This window comes from Temnothorax nylanderi, unplaced genomic scaffold, assembly GCF_030848795.1.
Source record: "Temnothorax nylanderi isolate EJ_2023f unplaced genomic scaffold, tnyl_v1.0 TNYL_tig0093_pilon, whole genome shotgun sequence".
NCBI classification, from domain to species: Eukaryota; Metazoa; Arthropoda; class Insecta; order Hymenoptera; family Formicidae; genus Temnothorax; species Temnothorax nylanderi.
The window spans coordinates 655,788-663,194 of record NW_027249155.1 but is presented as its reverse complement, the minus strand read 5'-3'; the positions used below and the strand labels follow the sequence as shown (position 1 = coordinate 663,194).

Genomic DNA, 7,407 nt, shown 5'->3' with positions numbered 1-7,407 from the left:
CGAATTAGAAAGGCGTAAAAATTATCTTTTGAAATGTTGATTATTTGGAGCATTTTTAAAATTTGAATCTTATGTTTGTATGTTACAGTATCATCGTAGCTACGTGGCTGCATAACTCCGTCCGTTGCGCATCGAGTTGGTGAGTCAAAAATTTTTTTTATTGAGGTAACGAGTCTCGCGGCGGCAGTGACACGCGGCGCGACTTCCCCCCTTGCTCGCTTGACCGTATAAATAGGCGCGTTGTCTACCGGCGGCAGTGACACGCGGCGCGACTTCCCCCCTTGCTTGCTCGACCGTATAAATAGGCGCGTTGTCTACCGGCGGCAGTGACACGCGGCGCGACTTCCCCCCTTGCTCGCTCGACCGTATAAATAGGCGCGTTGTCTACCGGCGGCAGTGACACGCGGCGCGACTTCCCCCCTTGCTCGCTCGACCGTATAAATAGGCGCGTTGTCTACCGGCGGCAGTGACACGCGGCGCGACTTCCCCCCTTGCTCGCTCGACCGTATAAATAGGCGCGTTGTCTACCGGCGGCAGTGACACGCGGCGCGACTTCCCCCCTTGCTCGCTCGACCGTATAAATAGGCGCGTTGTCTACCGGCGGCAGTGACACGCGGCGCGACTTCCCCCCTTGCTCGCTCGACCGTATAAATAGGCGCGTTGTCTACCGGCGGCAGTGACACGCGGCGCGACTTCCCCCCTTGCTCGCTCGACCGTATAAATAGGCGCGTTGTCTACCGTCGGCAGTGACACGCGGCGCGACTTCCCCCCTTGCTCGCTCGACCGTATAAATAGGCGCGTTGTCTACCGTCGGCAGTGACACGCGGCGCGACTTCCCCCCTTGCTCGCTCGACCGTATAAATAGGCGCGTTGTCTACCGGCGGCAGTGACACGCGGCGCGACTTCCCCCCTTGCTCGCTCGACCGTATAAATAGGCGCGTTGTCTACCGGCGGCAGTGACACGCGGCGCGACTTCCCCCCTTGCTCGCTCGACCGTATAAATAGGCGCGTTGTCTACCGGCGGCAGTGACACGCGGCGCGACTTCCCCCCTTGCTCGCTCGACCGTATAAATAGGCGCGTTGTCTACCGTCGGCAGTGACACGCGGCGCGACTTCCCCCCTTGCTCGCTCGACCGTATAAATAGGCGCGTTGTCTACCGGCGGCAGTGACACGCGGCGCGACTTCCCCCCTTGCTCGCTCGACCGTATAAATAGGCGCGTTGTCTACCGGCGGCAGTGACACGCGGCGCGACTTCCCCCCTTGCTCGCTCGACCGTATAAATAGGCGCGTTGTCTACCGGCGGCAGTGACACGCGGCGCGACTTCCCCCCTTGCTCGCTCGACCGTATAAATAGGCGCGTTGTCTACCGTCGGCAGTGACACGCGGCGCGACTTCCCCCCTTGCTCGCTCGACCGTATAAATAGGCGCGTTGTCTACCGTCGGCAGTGACACGCGGCGCGACTTCCCCCCTTGCTCGCTCGACCGTATAAATAGGCGCGTTGTCTACCGGCGGCAGTGACACGCGGCGCGACTTCCCCCCTTGCTCGCTCGACCGTATAAATAGGCGCGTTGTCTACCGGCGGCAGTGACACGCGGCGCGACTTCCCCCCTTGCTCGCTCGACCGTATAAATAGGCGCGTTGTCTACCGTCGGCAGTGACACGCGGCGCGACTTCCCCCCTTGCTCGCTCGACCGTATAAATAGGCGCGTTGTCTACCGTCGGCAGTGACACGCGGCGCGACTTCCCCCCTTGCTCGCTCGACCGTATAAATAGGCGCGTTGTCTACCGGCGGCAGTGACACGCGGCGCGACTTCCCCCCTTGCTCGCTCGACCGTATAAATAGGCGCGTTGTCTACCGTCGGCAGTGACACGCGGCGCGACTTCCCCCCTTGCTCGCTCGACCGTATAAATAGGCGCGTTGTCTACCGTCGGCAGTGACACGCGGCGCGACTTCCCCCCTTGCTCGCTCGACCGTATAAATAGGCGCGTTGTCTACCGTCGGCAGTGACACGCGGCGCGACTTCCCCCCTTGCTCGCTCGACCGTATAAATAGGCGCGTTGTCTACCGGCGGCAGTGACACGCGGCGCGACTTCCCCCCTTGCTCGCTCGACCGTATAAATAGGCGCGTTGTCTACCGGCGGCAGTGACACGCGGCGCGACTGCGCGACTTCCCCCCTTGCTCGCTCGACGCGGTGTTACGGTCACTCGTGGTGGTTTTAGCCGGTAGGCTGCGGGGAAATGGCGGAACTTTAATGTTCTGCTCTCTGCAGAATCCGGCACTCATGACATCACGCTCGAAAAAATTAAGCGTGTAAAAAATCTTGTCTATAAACGACGTCACGCTTATAAAGTTAATCGTGTAAAAAATCTTGTCTATAAATGACATCACGCTTATAAAGTTAAGCGTGTAAAAAATCTTGTCTGCAAAAGACATCACGCTTGAAAAAAATTAAGCGTGTAAAAAATTTTGTCTGCTAAAGACATCACGCTGATAAAGTTAAGCGTGTAATAAATCTTCCCTCCAGGGGGTGGGGGGAGTCCTCCCGGACCCTTTAGGGGCACGGGGGAGCCCTCCACTACGGGTTTTGCGCACCCGGAGTACCCGAGCACACCAGTACCGCAATCTACGGCAGCCCTACGGGTCTGTCGTGGACCGGGGAGTCCTTTTAAGGACTCGCGAGGTAAGCGGCCTCTATAAAAAGTCCGCTCGGCTGGTCGGAGCCGTGAGGGAGGAGCTTAGGCTCTCCTAACCGACCTAAGGGAAGGAAAACCCTGACAGAAAACCGGGGGTCCGGCTGCCCTGCTTAGGAGTCTGTCGTTGGCTTCGGCCACCCAGACTCCCGCGTCGCGTTGTCTGCGGAACGACACCACGCTTAGAACGTTAAGCGTGTAAGAAATCGCGTCGCGTTGTCTGCGGAACGACACCACGCTTTTCTCAGTAGTGAGCGTGTAATAAGTAAATCCTCCTAAGGGTCTGCCTTCGGCGACATCACGCTTTTCTCCAGTAGTGAGCGTGTAATAAGTAAATCCTCCTCCTGTCTGCCTTCGGCGACATCACGCTTTTCTCCAGTAGTGAGCGTGTAATAAGTAAATCCTCCTCCTGTCTGCCTTCGGCGACATCACGCTTTTCTCCAGTAGTGAGCGTGTAATAAGTAAATCCTCCTCCTGTCTGCCTTCGGCGACATCACGCTTTTCTCCAGTAGTGAGCGTGTAAAAAGTAAATCCTCCTCCTGTCTGCCTTCGGCGACATCACGCTTTTCTCCAGTAGTGAGCGTGTAAAAAGTAAATCCTCCTCCTGTCTGCCTTCGGCGACATCACGCTTTTCTCCAGTAGTGAGCGTGTAATAAGTAAATCCTCCTCCTGTCTGCCTTCGGCGACATCACGCTTTTCTCCAGTAGTGAGCGTGTAATAAGTAAATCCTCCTCCTGTCTGCCTTCGGCGACATCACGCTTTTCTCCAGTAGTGAGCGTGTAAAAAGTAAATCCTCCTCCTGTCTGCCTTCGGCGACATCACGCTTTTCTCCAGTAGTGAGCGTGTAATAAGTAAATCCTCCTCCTGTCTGCCTTCGGCGACATCACGCTTTTCTCCAGTAGTGAGCGTGTAAAAAGTAAATCCTCCTCCTGTCTGCCTTCGGCGACATCACGCTTTTCTCCAGTAGTGAGCGTGTAATAAGTAAATCCTCCTCCTGTCTGCCTTCGGCGACATCACGCTTTTCTCCAGTAGTGAGCGTGTAAAAAGTAAATCCTCCTCCTGTCTGCCTTCGGCGACATCACGCTTTTCTCCAGTAGTGAGCGTGTAAAAAGTAAATCCTCCTCCTGTCTGCCTTCGGCGACATCACGCTTTTCTCCAGTAGTGAGCGTGTAAAAGTAAATCCTCCTCCTGTCTGCCTTCGGCGACATCACGCTTTTCTCCAGTAGTGAGCGTGTAAAAAGTAAATCCTCCTCCTGTCTGCCTTCGGCGACATCACGCTTTTCTCCAGTAGTGAGCGTGTAATAAGTAAATCCTCCTCCTGTCTGCCTTCGGCGACATCACGCTTTTCTCCAGTAGTGAGCGTGTAATAAGTAAATCCTCCTCCTGTCTGCCTTCGGCGACATCACGCTTTTCTCCAGTAGTGAGCGTGTAAAAAGTAAATCCTCCTCCTGTCTGCCTTCGGCGACATCACGCTTTTCTCCAGTAGTGAGCGTGTAAAAAGTAAATCCTCCTCCTGTCTGCCTTCGGCGACATCACGCTTTTCTCCAGTAGTGAGCGTGTAATAAGTAAATCCTCCTCCTGTCTGCCTTCGGCGACATCACGCTTTTCTCCAGTAGTGAGCGTGTAAAAAGTAAATCCTCCTCCTGTCTGCCTTCGGCGACATCACGCTTTTCTCCAGTAGTGAGCGTGTAAAAAGTAAATCCTCCTCCTGTCTGCCTTCGGCGACATCACGCTTTTCTCCAGTAGTGAGCGTGTAAAAAGTAAATCCTCCTCCTGTCTGCCTTCGGCGACATCACGCTTTTCTCCAGTAGTGAGCGTGTAAAAAGTAAATCCTCCTCCTGTCTGCCTTCGGCGACATCACGCTTTTCTCCAGTAGTGAGCGTGTAAAAAGTAAATCCTCCTCCTGTCTGCCTTCGGCGACATCACGCTTTTCTCCAGTAGTGAGCGTGTAAAAGTAAATCCTCCTCCTGTCTGCCTTCGGCGACATCACGCTTTTCTCCAGTAGTGAGCGTGTAAAAAGTAAATCCTCCTCCTGTCTGCCTTCGGCGACATCACGCTTTTCTCCAGTAGTGAGCGTGTAATAAGTAAATCCTCCTCCTGTCTGCCTTCGGCGACATCACGCTTTTCTCCAGTAGTGAGCGTGTAAAAAATAAATCCTCCTCCTGTCTGCCTTCGGCGACATCACGCTTTTCTCAGCAGTGAGCGTGTAACAAATAAATCCTCCCCCTGTCTGCCTTCGGCGACATCACGCTTTTCTCAGCAGTGAGCGTGTAAAAAATAAATCCTCCTCCTGTCTGCCTTCGGCGACATCACGCTTTTCTCAGCAGTGAGCGTGTAACAAATAAATCCTCCCCCTGTCTGCCTTCGGCGACATCACGCTTTTCTCAGCAGTGAGCGTGTAATAAATAAATCCTCTGTTAGGGTCACTCGTGGTGGTTTTAGCCGGTAGGCTGCGGGGAAATGGCGGAACTTTAATGTTCTGCTCTCCGCAGAATCCGGCACTCCCCCCGCCCCGCCCCGGGGAAGGGGGGGTCTTCCTCCCGAAAGGGGGGTCACTGGTCACTCAAACCCCGGAAGAATGGAGGCACTCCCCGACCAGTGGTGCTCCCCGATCGGTGGCATAGCCACCGTGACTGGTTGCCACTGCTGACGGGTTGCCTCCAGGACGTCGTGGGGATTCCAGTGATGGAAGATTTCCACCACGTAAAAAAAAAAAAAAAAAAAAGGGACCTAGTTAAAACGTAGGTAGGGAATAATTTTTAATTCCTTTCAGCAATTACATTTCCATTAAGCAAGAACAGTCAAGAAACATTTCGACTATATTGCAAAAACGTTGTAAAATTAATGCAATATAGCTGAAATGCTTCTTGATTTTTCTTGCTTAAGGGATGAAGTCACACTGCATTGCCACGAGTCTCAATGTGGCTCGAGACCGGAACAGCATGAAAGAAAGTGGTGAGTTTAATTGATTTTCACGTACTATGTCACTTATGTCCAAAAATTTTCTATCTCTTCTGTCTTTACTTAATCGAATCGTTTATTTGAATGTTTCAGAAAATAACGACGCAGAAGGTGACATCGGAGCAGCGAGGGAATCCTGCGTAGCTGACATTCCGAGCAGCCTGAGAGGAGGAGGAGGCCTAGGATAGGCATCGGGCATCGGCGTACCAACACTTCTGGTAAATGTTACTTTTTATTTTTTCTAAAGATATAGAATCTCTTTTTTTGTTTGTGCTTATTCAGTTGTTACATTAAATCGTGTTTCGAAATTTAAATTAGTAAAAAGAAATATTTTGAAAAATTTGATTCAAGTTGATTCTAACGTAAAAATTTTTTTCGAAGAAGTAATTTAAAATATAATATTAATCTGAATAACGAATAAGATGTTCGATGCGCGTGACAATTATTTAATCGATTCGATTATTTTTATGTTACAGAAAATATCCACGCGGGAAGGAGCAACGTTGCTTCGCATCGAGGGAACACGAGGGACATCCCGAGCAGCCTAAAAGAAGGTGGTGAGTGTAATTGATTTTCACGTACTATGTCATTTATGTCACAAATTTTTTATTTCTTCTGTCTTTACTTAATCGAATCGTTCATTTGAATGTTTCAGAAAATAACGACGCAGAAGGTGACATCGGAGCAGCGAGGGAATCCTGCGAAGCTGTGAGGTCGTATCTTACACAATTCGAGGTCGATTTTACACAATTTCCGGTTTTTCTGCTTAAACGCTTAGTCAGGCAACCCCGAAGCTAAGTGTCTACATCCTATCTTAAAATAGATTACCAAAAATGAATTGGTTGTCAAAATTTTCTCGTATTTTCTCGTATTTGTAGATACGACAAATTTGCACTTCAAAATTATAATCAAATAATGAACAAGATACGACATATTTATTTTTAAATAACAATAATAAATGTTATTTAAAACTAAATATGTCGTAACTTGTTTATTTGATTACAATTTTAAAGTACGTCGTATCTATAAAAATTGCGTTTTTGCGTTTGTTTTCCACGAATAATATCAAATTAAACAATAAAGCTGTATTTTAATTCCAAATCACTATACTTTTGAAAGTAAAGCAAACTATCTTGTTTGTTGCTTATCAACAAAACAAAAATTTACGAATCCTGTAAAGTGACAGTTTTTAAGATACGACCTCCCGAAAGATATCAGTCGATATACGATAGAAACAATAAAAAATATGAACAGGAAAAGATTTTGTCATCGTTGAAATGGAATTCGAACTTGTGAAGATCTATAAACGACAAAACATTTATGTTATTGAGTTATTGATTATTTTTACTGCCTAATCTATTGTAGGGTATATGCAAAAGTTAAGTGAAAAAGCAAAACAAATGTAATGCGTTAAACATATTTTAATGTACGTTGCTTTTTAGTATTATATAAGTGTTATTTGCAATTGGGAACAAAGTTCTTTGGAAATTTTAAACGTCATCGCAGGTGATGACCATTACATGATTATAGGGAAGATAAGTATAGGAAGATTTTTCAATTTTAAAATATTTATTGTTATTTTATAATAAAACATTACATTTACATTCTCTCACTTTATGAGATTTTACATTATTTTATATCACGTTTCACTTTATTAATAATTGGATTTGCCACAAAAAACCCTGTCTATTTTAGAACCCTCGCGTCTAACAACGAGACTTTGCTAAAATAAAAAATTATTGTTAGAGGATC

The 7,407-nt window shown here is 48.8% G+C and overlaps 1 long non-coding RNA gene across 1 annotated transcript; it reads left to right on the top strand.

Annotated features, from left to right (window-relative positions):
- The first annotated feature begins 4,706 nt into the window (after positions 1–4,706).
- On the top strand, positions 4,707–7,267 carry LOC139775156 (uncharacterized). The gene is made up of 4 exons (XR_011718752.1): positions 4,707–5,649; positions 5,749–5,873; positions 6,132–6,212; positions 6,311–7,267. It is a non-coding gene; the product is annotated as an uncharacterized lncRNA (long non-coding RNA).
- Positions 7,268–7,407: the final 140 nt, after the last annotated feature.